The 12,500-nt window shown below is 38.4% G+C and overlaps 1 long non-coding RNA gene across 1 annotated transcript; it reads left to right on the top strand.

Annotated features, from left to right (window-relative positions):
- Positions 1–3,207: 3,207 nt before the first annotated feature.
- On the top strand, positions 3,208–11,041 carry LOC109143910. The gene is made up of 3 exons (XR_002044318.3): positions 3,208–3,531; positions 6,535–6,693; positions 10,159–11,041. It is a non-coding gene; the product is annotated as an uncharacterized LOC109143910 (long non-coding RNA).
- The last annotated feature ends 1,459 nt before the right edge of the window (positions 11,042–12,500 follow it).

The raw sequence follows: 12,500 nt of genomic DNA, 5'->3' as shown, positions 1-12,500 counted from the left end.
AAAGGATTTATTTCTATACATTCTAAGGACAATGTTGTGGTATTACCATAAAGAAAATTTACAGTTAAATCAATAGGTATTGATAATTTCTCTTTAGGAAAACATCAATCTGAAAATTTATATTAAATAATCAGTATAGTAAATGTTATTATGAGTGAATAAAATCTCTTTAATCAAGTGAAGAGTAAAACAAAGTAAAGAAACTTAGGACTGGCTAGTATAAAAATTATTCTGAAACATCACTAGTTACACAGAATTTTACACAGAAATTAATAATGATGCCATAATGATTGTAAAAGGAAATGTCACGTCCTGCCCCTGAGGAGGAAAGACATCTTGCTCCAGCAAAAGCTGGAGCTGTCTGGAAAAGAACTCTGCAGAGAGGAACCTCTGCATGTTGGTGGACGATATGTTGAACACAAGCCAGAAACGTGCCTTCCTGGGAAAGGCAGTCAAATGCCTCCCGGGCTACCACAGGCACAGTGCTCCCTGCAGACTGAGAAGAGTGTTCCTTCCCCTCTTCTCAGCCCCAAGGAGACACATCTGGACTGCTGGCTTCAGTGCTGGGCTCCCCAGTAGAAGAAGGACATGAGAAAACTGAAGCGTGTGCAGCTAAGGGCTACAAGGATGATAAAGCGCCCGGGGCATCTGACAGGAGGAGCCAGGCTGAAAGAGTGGGACTGTCCAGCATCGAGAAGAGAAGACTCAGGGAGATCTTAGAAATCTGTACAAATACCTGCCAGGAGGGAATAAAAATACATATGTCCCTACTAGGGATTAGACCACCTTTGGAATACAGCTGAAAAGGATTGACAAGCTATTTCCTCTAAAAAGGAACACACTTAGCTTGCAACAAAACCACTCTGGAAGTTGAACATACGGAAATCACAAATGGATTTATGTGAAAACTAAAATACAGTTCCAAATTTAAAAAATAGTGTAAATGCATTTTTATCTTGTTCAATTTATACTATGATCCAGGGCGAACATCAACATTTAATAGTTATTGGAAAATGCATGACACAAAGCTCATTTGTCACAGAAAATTTGTCACTGCCAGAATAACACATCAGTATGGAACAATCCAAAATTGTCAGAACTTCTTGAGAAAAATCTTAGTTTAAAAACAGCAGATGTGACACTTTTACCAAGGAAAATCAGACAAAATATCACTCCTCATATGGGAAGACAGAACTGGAGCACATGTGTACTCTGTGTGTGATACAAAGATGACTAAACTGTCAGCAAGGTAGGACTAAATACCCAAAGCATGGCTTCATGCTGAGAATTATCTAACTTTGAGTCACACCCATCCTACCAATCACTGCAATATCACCAATGATTGATTACCTGACTAATTATTTGAGAACATGCAGCTAGTCCACAGCCAAACAGCAACGAAGCCTCACATTTGGCCTTTCTCAATCCATGGCTGTGCCCGACAACAGCAGCATATTCCCTGATTCCACCAAGGAGAACAGATGGAAAGTCTACCTGCTGCTCCCATATATCATCTTCCTGCCTTGTCTACCCCACTCTCCTGAGGTACACAGTACTGGATTGTACACATTTACCTAGGAGATGAAGGCAATATCAGATGCAAAGCTGGGCTGAGGATAAGGGTTGGATAACAAACAGAGAAGCAATTCTGCTACTACAGTGATTCCACCACCATCATCAATCTGCTGTCAAAGGCAATGCAATATAGAAATGCCAGTGATGATGTTGAACACCTTCTGGATTTCTGAGCGCAGTGTGTGCTGAATACTGCTGATGGTTCATTACATGCATGTGGGGTATGCCCAGCCCCTGCCCTGGAGGGATCTCTGCTGAGATAAGAGATTTCACAATCGCCCAGCAGGACTCCCTGGAAAGGCAACCACTTCTTTGGTCACGGTGAGAAAAGACAGACCCACAATCCTTTAGGAGAAGCTATGCAGATTCTTTGTAACCCATTGGCCTGTACCCATCCCAGATCCTCTGTAACCCATTGGTCCTTTACCGATCCCCTGTACCCCTATAAAAGCAAGCCCTCTGGCCCTGTGGGGCTCAGAGAGGGTTCTCGTCCCTGGCTTTCCCCTGCGCCGGAGGGGACCCACAATAAAACTACCTTCCGTGTGGAACCAGCCACACGAACCTCTTGTCTCTCTCTCTGGTCTGGCTTGGCCTGGAGGCTGCCCTGCAGAGCTGAGCTGAAATCACGAGCTGATATCACTAAACAGCTGACAGTCTCTGCAAGGGCCCTCCTGCCAGCAGCTGAGGGAAAACACCAGGCCTCGGGAAGGCGATTCCTTTCGGGACCATCTCCCTGGACCTGGTCACCTCTTCCTGGGTCAGAGCCGTGGACCCCATCACCAGCTGTAATACATGCAGACATTGTGGACAAAGCAACTTACCTTAAAATGAGTTCATACACCTTTGCCAATTCCCAGGCTATTGTATCTTATAGTTCAGACTATAAACGTCTTTGTGGCAGCACCTATCTTTTATTATTTTTCTGTGAAATGCTAAACACAGTGGAGTCCCTAGCATTTAGGAGTTACTACAATGAAAAATAGAAGTTAATACACACTCTTTTATTGCACTTTTCCTTCCAACAGCCTTTTTCAAAAATACAGTTATATTAAAATCTATAAAAGGAAAGATCTGTCAAGTGCTTAAAACATCCTTATGTGACCAAAGCTGAAGTAACACAGTTTGATACTGAGGGTTTTGAAGGTGCTTCTGCATGGTCATTGTAATAGTGCATTTTTTCTGATTGCTGCCACCTCTGTCTCCCTGTCCTGTGGCAGTGCAAGTGGCTCCAACACTCTTTCTCCCGAGGAGAACTCAGACAACCAGCTGTGGTGGTCAGCAACCCAAGTTTAGCACGTAACTTCAGTCATGGTGAGAACCCATGATTCCCTTGTTCTGCCTTTTGCATGTTTTCCCCTGATTTGTTAATATTTTATGTATGAAGTTACGTATCTTCATTTTCCTTCTTGAATATGTATTAGCTCTAGAAAGTTCTCTGTTCCTCGATGCCCCATTGGATCCTTCCCTGAGTCCCGCCTATGTGTTGTTCCCATTGGTTCCCTTCCTGTCAATCCCGCCTGCTTGTGTCTATCCCATTGGCTGAGATCCCTTTCCCCACCTATTCAGTACCCAGTATGAGATCCCTGGACCCTCCCACCAATGGGTCGCTTTGTCCCTGTCATTTCACTGGAGTAAACCTGTGTGGAACACATACAGAGAGTCCCCTCTCTTTACTTCTTTGCCGTCGCCTGCGCGCCTGCTTAGCAGCAACAGGAAGATACAGCCCCTTTTGGGTGAGGAGCTCTGCCCCTTTTTCATTGTGTGTTGGGCACTGAGTGCTGCCTTGAAGAGGGGTTTCTGTGTTGGCCTCCGGGCTTCTTTGTGTCAGCATGCGAGGGGTAAAACCCCCTTCTGCCAGCTTCCAGTGGCTGAAAACCCCTCCACTGTCCCAGTCTCTCCTGCTGTCTCCAGAATGACAGAAGCTTCAGTGGCAACAGCAGCTGGAGAAGCTGAAAGGTGTGTATGATGTTTCATTTATACTCTTATTTTTATTGTAAAACATGGCTCTGGTGGGTTGACTTTGGCTGGATGCCAGGTGTCTACCAAGCTATTCTATCATGCCCCTCGTCAGCAGGACAGGATGGAAGAAATAAGATGAAAAAATCATGGGTCAAAGTAAAGGCAGTTTAATAAAGTGGAAGCAAAGTTTGCACATGCAGAAACAAAGGAAAACAGTAGATGTACTTTCTACCTCCCATCAACAACTGGTGTCAGTCCGTTCCTCAGGAGGTAAGGCTTCAGTATACATAGTGGTTTCTCCAGAAGATAAACAAAAATAATGAGTGCTCCTACTCTTCCTACTTTTTTCTCTTAGCTTTTATATCTGAGTAGATATCACATGGAATGGAATGTCCCTTTTGGTAAGTTTGAGTCAGCTGTACTGGCTACATACCCTCCCAAAATCTTGTCCACATCCAGCCTACTGGTAAGGGGGGAATATTGGAGAGACAGCTCTGATGCTGCCCAGCAGTTCATAAACACTGGTATTTTATTAGCTCCTTTCTAGCTATTAATGCAAAGCACAGCACTGTGAGAGCTGCTGTGAGGAATATTATTTCAGCCAGACCAAATACAACTGCTTATTCAATCTTCTCTGTTTGAAACTCTCTCCAATTTTAACTCAAAAAGTTTTAAAACACTACCAAGTGTAGAAATAATGCCATAAAACCTTTTGATCACATTTAGGAGAGACTCAATTTACTAAAACCCCAGTTTTTGTATGTGGGTAGATGTATTTTTGTGCTTGTCAAATAGTACAGTGTGCTGGAAAGGCTAAACCATTGGCAAATTTGGATTCACAGACCTGTGTATCTCTGGAATACTGAGGAGAAGAAAAGAGGAAACATGAAAAAAAGATAAAAGCAACCCCACCCAGAAAAGATAGGAAATAAGTAATAGCATAGAGATACCACAGGCTGGATATATAAGGAGCCCATCTTGATACCAATTATTTGAATTACTTGTGTTGTAATCTTCAACCTACCCATCTTGAAAGCTGAAGAAAATTTCTGTGTATATATAGTTAATACAGCTATAAATTCAACCAAAGCTGAAGGTAGTATCTTTGGTTATTTATTTTCTAACTAAATCAGGGAAAGTTTTCAGTGTAACTATTTTACTTTTTACCAATAAAACCAAACCTTCTTTTGACAGGATGTAGGTTTGAACAAATGGTTTCAATTGTTTGATTACCTGTATTTTTAATTAAAGGAAGTCTGTGTCTCTTGGTTGTTTTCATTGTTGTTTTGTTTGCTTTCTTGGGGTCACTTCTTTTTTATGTTTGGTTTTATTTGGGTTTTTTAAGAGAAATTATGAGAAGATGGGAAACCACATGACCTTTATACAAATTCATGTGCCGTCTGATTTGAACAAATAACTGAAGGGGGAGAGAAGAGGAAAAAAAATTGTATTTCCCCTTTTTTTTCTTAGCTTTTCTCCCCTAGGGAGAGTTCTGGTCAAAACACAGTATCCTGAGCTACCAGTCACAGGTATGCCACCAGTATCAAATAACAGTGATCTAATCTAGTCTGGTCCCAGAAACTCACAAATTACAAACATATGAACTACTTCCAGAAGCCAGGAGAGTCAATTGCCAAATTTTGCTTGTTCTTTTCTCTGCAGAGAACAAGGTGTCCAGCACAGCCAGGGTACCAGCCCATGGCAAAGACATATCCAGTTTCTTCTGCTAGTCTAAGGAATTACAGTCCAAACATTTTGACATACAAGTCTGTTATCAAAAACAATGTCGTACAGTTGTGCACAGCCATAAGAACCTTAAAGAAATAACCCAATACTGCTAAAGTTAAATGTTAGACATACCTGACAGGGAAAAATTATTCCTACACTTCTTAGGGTTTATCATTCTTACCTTCAGGTAGTCCCAAAGTTTGCTGCAATTTATTTAAAGTGGTCAAAATTAGATGCATGTATTTGTATATTGACTTTCTTACTATTTCACATTTTTCTATTCCTGTTTCACACTCCTCTTCATTCTGACTTGGTGAGTATTTGTTTCTTCAGGGCCATTTTCCTGACACCAGGTATTCAGTTCACAGAATGACAGTGCTCAAGGCATTTGTGATGTGAGCCAGATGCTACAAAATCAAGACGATGCTGTGGATTTTTCCAGGATTCTGTATTCTGTGCAGCAGCCGATCTCTATCTTAATAACCTTCCAGGATTTCTGCTAAGCTTCAAATCCCTTCTCAATAAAGGTGCTTATACAAAGCTTCAGCAGTCACTTTAGTGTTTCAGCTCTCAGTGTACAAAACCTTATGTGCAAATCCATGTACAGTTTTTTATTGCCGTTCATTGACTTTCTTTCCCTGGCACCATTATCTCTAAAAGAAAGTGTCTGAACTGTTTTCTGTTTCCATCTCCCAGACCAAAACAGTCTGTTTCAGACACAAAGCTAGCAGAATACCACAGTAGTCACTTAGCAGGAGTAGAATGGCCTGATTTGGATCTCTGCCTGCCTCAAGACACTTAATTTAATTTCACCATTTGCATTTTTTACCAGACAGTAATGAAAAGAACAGCCCTTCAAAGGAAAGGTTATTGTGCTGAAATTAAAGAAGTCAAAGTGCATGTCGAAGTTGCCTTTTTTAATACAGATATAAGCATTTACACTGAATACATGTTATAAGTAGTGTGTGTCCCTATCATATATTTAAAGAGAGAAAATGAGATGTTATTCTGGTTTACAGCTTATTTATACACATATGTAAAACTATTTTATTTCCATAATTTTAACATTTAATTGTTTCTCTGTCTTTATGCAGCAGTTTTTAGAGTTACACTTTTTAATTTAGAGCAGTGTTTTGCAGTTAATCTCTCCAGTAATCTTCATCAACAATAAAAGCAGCTTTAAAGAAGATCCTATGCTGTTTTGGAAAATATGGTGAGATAGCACTGTGTATTGACCTGTGGTTAAAGTTAAAATTGAAAACTGTGTTTTAGGTTTGCTGATTCATCTCCCTCCACTTGATAAACCTGACAGCTGTATTTGGAGGTTGATGTGAGTTTCCATCAATGCTTTGTGGACAACCAAAGGTATGACAACTTCCAAATTTTTCATTCTATGGGACTCAGGATTAGGTAGAAAAGCCAAACTTCAAGGTAAGTAGTCTCTGCTTTTCTAAGTGATTTAAGTATCTTTAAATCATCTTCTTGTTTAGCAGGATTGTGAAACCATTGTGAAAGCTTATTATTCATTCTGTGAAAGCCTTTTCCCTCTAACTGTGTGCTCTCAACCTCAATTGTTCTTATACCTTTTTATTTTACATTGTGCACCTGTCTGGGGCATAAAATTATCATCCATCCTGACATTACCTATATCTTTTAAACATTTTATGTTCCCGTTAAGGCATAACATCTTACATTTTGTCCCTTGGGCAGTATCAATACAGATTATGTTGAATTTCTAATCTGAAATTATCCTTGAATTCTTGAAGAAACACGAAAGAGGAAGATATTTTGTAGCCACATCTCAGTGTTAAAGGGGATAGCCTACCGTCATGGAAACATTTAGAAAGGGAGACCTCCTTGCTTTCTGGGTTATCTGCAAATGCAGCAGGCTTGGGGGCCACTAGGCTTCCCCATGTTGGTCGGTATATTATCTGTCTGTCTGAATCCCTGGGAGACCTTCACAGACAATATTTTAGAGTAACCAATTTGATGCTATAAGTCTGGCAAGGTACCAGATGCACAAACAGCATGTCTGCATGGTAAGTCTGGTCCCATAACAATCCCAGATGCACAAATAGGGTGATTTATTGATTGTGGTGACAGAACAAGGTTCAGAAATGGCTGTTGATAAATGCATTGGTATCAGAAAGCATAGGTAGTAGTACTACCATGGAATAAAGATGGATTATTTAATCCACTGGGATATTTTCACCGGTATTAATTCCTTAATTTTAATATCATTCTCTGACCCTCTTTCCCCAAAATGTTCTACAAATGCAACGAAGAGAACAACCTGCTGAACAGTAGATGTGAGAACAGGCAACAACTAGAGGAAACAGAAGCAATCCATATACCAATACATTTTTTTTTAATGTCCTAAATACCATGAAATGTTACATTTACCTAGTTATACTCTGGTGCAGGTGACCTAAGAGATGAATATTTTTTAGAGTGCTTTAAATTGTTTTGAATATATTACATAGTGTACAATAATTTCATTAATTGAATTAATAATCACCTCTGCTGTATATTATTACCTAATTTTCTAAGCTTTAATAGATCAAAATCAAAAAACAGCAACCTTTTAACTACAGGATATACAAAAGGTAAAACATTATAACATGTACAACCAGCATTTCTGTGGCTGTAGGGTAGATGCTTTGTGTCAGATAACTATGAAATCTTTTGCTATTGGTGGTGACTATGTAGTCCATACAGCAAATAGAGTCTGGAAAATGGCTCATGTCTTCAAAAAATAGCCATATAGGGCTCAGTTAATTGGTGAAAGGTGAATCTGTAGTAGCACTTGAGACAGAAGTTGGATATGTGGCAACACGATGAAGTTTGAGGCAACCTAGAAATAGAAATATATTTACATGGTAAATGTGAATGGGACATAGAAGACACTGTCAGTCTTAGCTGTTTAACATGGTCATGGTAGAGCAGGGGATCCTAAGGGTCTTTAACATACTACTTTGGGAACGTAAACTCAGATACCTACTAGAATCTCAGGACATGAACTTTTGAACATGCAGATGCTGAAAGTAAGCACCTAATATGAAAGCTAGGTGTTTTAATGTCACCTAAATTTTTTGATCCTCTGTGGATCAAAATCTCCAGTTCTAATCTTAGAAATTCTGAGCTCATAAAAACTGAACCTACCAAACTGATTGATGAAATACATGGCAGAAAAGTAACAAAAGCTATTTTATAGATTGCATGAAGTAATAAAAGAGTAATTGAACAAGGTGAAAAATAACATCACTTCTGTAGAATATAACATGCACCGAGTGAAAATAGAAGTTGTATTGGTTTCTTAATGATGCCTTGTCTGAGCAGAGGAAAAGAGTTATCTTCCTTGAAAAAAACAAAGGATTTTGTTGGACTGATGACTAACTACCATTGTCAATATTTGCTTAAAATTTCAGAAGTAAATTGGTCATGTAACTGTTTTAATGAAATTTACTTCTGGTCTGACTTATGGTGTGTAAAGCAGAAACAATAAATACACTAGAATTCGATACAACTAAGAAAACTGAATCAATTGGAATCAAAATTCCAGTCGAGGTATTCTATAATGTTTTACTTTCCTCCTCTGCATGTTGCTTACTATCAACTTACAATCATATATATTTAAGTCAAAATGGGCACACAAAAACTGTTTTGAATAGCACACTAAAATATAGTTGATTTTTTTAAAGCATTACCTCAAATGCCTGTTAACATTATGTAGTACATTAAATAATTTTATATACTAGAGTCTGCAATTTATACTAAATAATACAGTGTTTAAATACCAAGAAAAAATGTTATTCTCTGTGTAGGTGCAATAATATTTTTTTACTGCTGTTAGAAGCTTATAAACAAAGTAGATGACGGAAGATAGAGGACAACCAGACATGACAGGAAAACAGAAAACATGTTATTTTTCTGAGGTTTTTGTCTTCTAAGCTTAATTAAAAGAAAAAACCCCTATATATCGGGGAAAAAAGCAAAAAAGAAAAAAATTAGTGACACTAAATAGCACGTGACAATAGGAAGAGAAGAAGTCATCATGAAAAAGAGGGAACTAAGGGATAAATTTAAATGTATTAAAGAATATAGTAAAAGAACACATAAATGTGATAAAGAAACAAGAACAGCATTTTCTGCAGTTTCAAAAAAGAATCATAGAATACCTGCCCTAGTGGTTTTATTCACTGGTCTGGCTCATATTCATTGCTAAAACTGCCAATTTTTTAATTAATATTTATCTTCAGGCTGAGATACATGAGTTTATGTTTACAACACAGGTGTCTGCGCCTGCATATCACCATGCTTTTTTCAGTTGTGTAATCACAGATGTCTGGTGCCATTTCACATGCCCAGGGTTGTCTGAAACTTCAAAATGTGACAGATAGGTTGCAGACTTTACAGGTTAAGTTCCTGATTACTTATATTTGTTTTGTGTGTTTTTCAGTGTGAACTTCATCAGGTATGTCATAGAATTGTAGAATCATAGGATAATGGAATCACAGAATTATTGAATGGTTTAGGTTGGAAGGGATCTTTAAAAATACCTAGTTCCAACCCCAGTGCATATGACCAGGGACATCTTTCAGTAGATCAGGTTGTTCAAAGTCCCATCAAACCTGTCCTTGAACACTCCCAGTGATGAGCCAACCACAACTTTTCTGGGTGGCCTGTTAGAGTAACTCACCACATGCATTGTGAAACATCTCCTCTTTATGTCCAATATAAATCTACTCTCTCTAGGTTTCAAATCACTTCCCCTTTTCCAGGCCTTTGTACAAAGCCTCTCTCCATCATTTTGATAAGCCCTTATACATTCGAAGGCCATAGTAAGGTCTCACTGGAGCCTTCTCTTCTCCAGACTGAACATTCCAACTCTTTCAGCCTTTTTTCACAGGAGAGCTGTTCCAGCCCTATGACCATTTTCATAGTCCTTCTCTGGACCTGCTTTGACATTTCCATGTCTTTCTTTTGCTGTGGAGCTCCAAACCTGGATGAAGTACTACAGCTGTGGGCTCACAAGAGGGAAATGAGAAAAGGAGAACCACAGTTGGAGATTGCCCATACGCTTGTGCAGAACTTTATACTTGCTGAACTTCATGGGTTTCTCATGGTCCCAGTTCTTAAGGCTGTCAAGACCCTTCCCCATGATGTCCCTTCCCTCGAGCAGACCACCTGCACTGATCAACTTGATGCCTGTCACAAGCAAACTTGCTGAGGGTGTTCTCAATACCACTGTCTGTGTCATTCCACTAAGGGGGATAAATGCATACGAAGCATTCAATAGTTTTGACTATGCCTCTATTACCAGGTTACAAAACCTTAGTTTAGATGCATTAGTTTAGCTGTATTTTTTTGTAAATAGTGAAGAGTTTAGTTAGATATAGACTGGGGTTTTATTTGTGTTTTTTTAAGTGCTAAGGATGATACGTTGTCAGTGATGTGAAGAAATAGTGAAGCATCATTAACGGTTATTTAATCAAAACTCACTGTATTCTGTCCAGTCATTTTCATTCTTCAGAATTCAGTAAAATTTTAATATTAATCTGAATTGTCTGCCATCTATCAGTCATGTAATCCTGAAGTCTATTTTGAATTAATATTTTCTAAAATGCTTTATATTAATTTATTCAGTAGTTCTAATAAACAGCTGAATTGATCCAGAAATAACAGGTCTTTTTGATTGCTTTTGTGTTTTAATGTCAGCCTCCATTAATCTGCTGTTTAGCTATTGTGAGCTTAATTTTTTGAGTAACATGATAAAGCACTGAGGTATATATCTAGTCATTCACATAAATTTAATAGTGAAAGACATATATTTTAATTTATATTCTTAGTAATTACTGTTTAGTTAAAAAAGTAAAGAACTTCTGAAAGAAGGATTTAACATATAAAAAATCAAACCTTAAGCGTTCATCTTTTCATTTATAAAAAAAAGCCCCAAAACTAAACAACAACAAAAAGAAACAAAAAAACAGGCTGAAAACACAACCCCTATCATTAACAACAGTTTTGTCAATTACTAATTTGTAATTAGCCTGGTTGTACTGGACTGAAATTAGTATAATGATCTGCACTACTTAACTTGCCAAAAAACTCCCTCTTCATCATCTGTTACCTCCAATGATTTCCTAAAAGTTTACATGGAATATTAGTGGGCACATTTTAAACAGCTGAAATCAGGTTTTCATACTTTCCTTCTTTACTGAATAGTATTTTATATGAAAACTATTCAATACCAGATAGAAAAATAGACTGATTAAAAATGTTTAAACAATTTGTATGGTGTCTGTTGTACAAGGAAATATAGTTGAGTAACAATTTTCTGGTTTTTAATAGTCTGCTGACATTGAGGTTAATGGGATTTCTTGGCTAAGACCAGAAAAAAATTTATGTACAAAGACTGCAGGATAGCGCCGAATTGCTATGCATTTCAAAAGCTTTTCATTGCAATATATAAATGTGGTGATGTATCCAAAAATATTACTGCACATATAGTTGGATACTGAAAAAAACATCAGGCATTGCCTTCTCATATAAAACTTTACTGATGAAATGTGAATGGGTTTTGCATATATTTAAAAGCTCAGACATTTCAATTAAATTTATAAAAAGGGGGCTGGTTTTGATTTGATTTGATTTGATTTACTTACATGGAGTCAGCAACAGTGAAAGAATCCACATAGCTTTTAGAATCATATAATCACAGAATCACAGGTTTGAAAAGACCTCTAAGATGATTAAATCCAGCTGTAAACCTGACACTGCCAAGTCTACTGCTAAACTATGTTCCTAAGAACCACATCTTCACCTCTTTTAAATACTTCCAGGTATGATGACTCAACCACTTGCATGAGCAGCCTGTTTGAATGTTTGACAGTCCTTTTGATGAAGAAATTTTTCCTAATATTCAATCTAAACCTCCTCTGGTGCAACTTGAGGCCATTTCTCCTTGTCCTGTCAGCTTTAACCTGAGAGAAGAGAATGATCCCCACCTCGCTACACACTTCTCTCAGGTAGTTGAAGACCGTAGAAAGATCTCACCTGAGCCTCCTTTTCTCTCATCTCAACAGCCTCAGCTCCCCCAGTTGCTCCTCATTAGACCTGTGCTACAGACCAGCTCTGCTTCCCTTCTCTGGACATGATCCAGCACCTCAATGTCTTTCTTGAAGTGATGGGCCCAGAACTGAACACAGGACTTGAGGTGCAACTTCACCAGTGCTGAG

This window comes from Corvus cornix, chromosome 1 (genome assembly GCF_000738735.6).
Source record: "Corvus cornix cornix isolate S_Up_H32 chromosome 1, ASM73873v5, whole genome shotgun sequence".
Lineage (NCBI taxonomy): Eukaryota > Metazoa > Chordata > Aves > Passeriformes > Corvidae > Corvus > Corvus cornix.
This window is presented reverse-complemented; position numbering and strand designations above follow the sequence as displayed.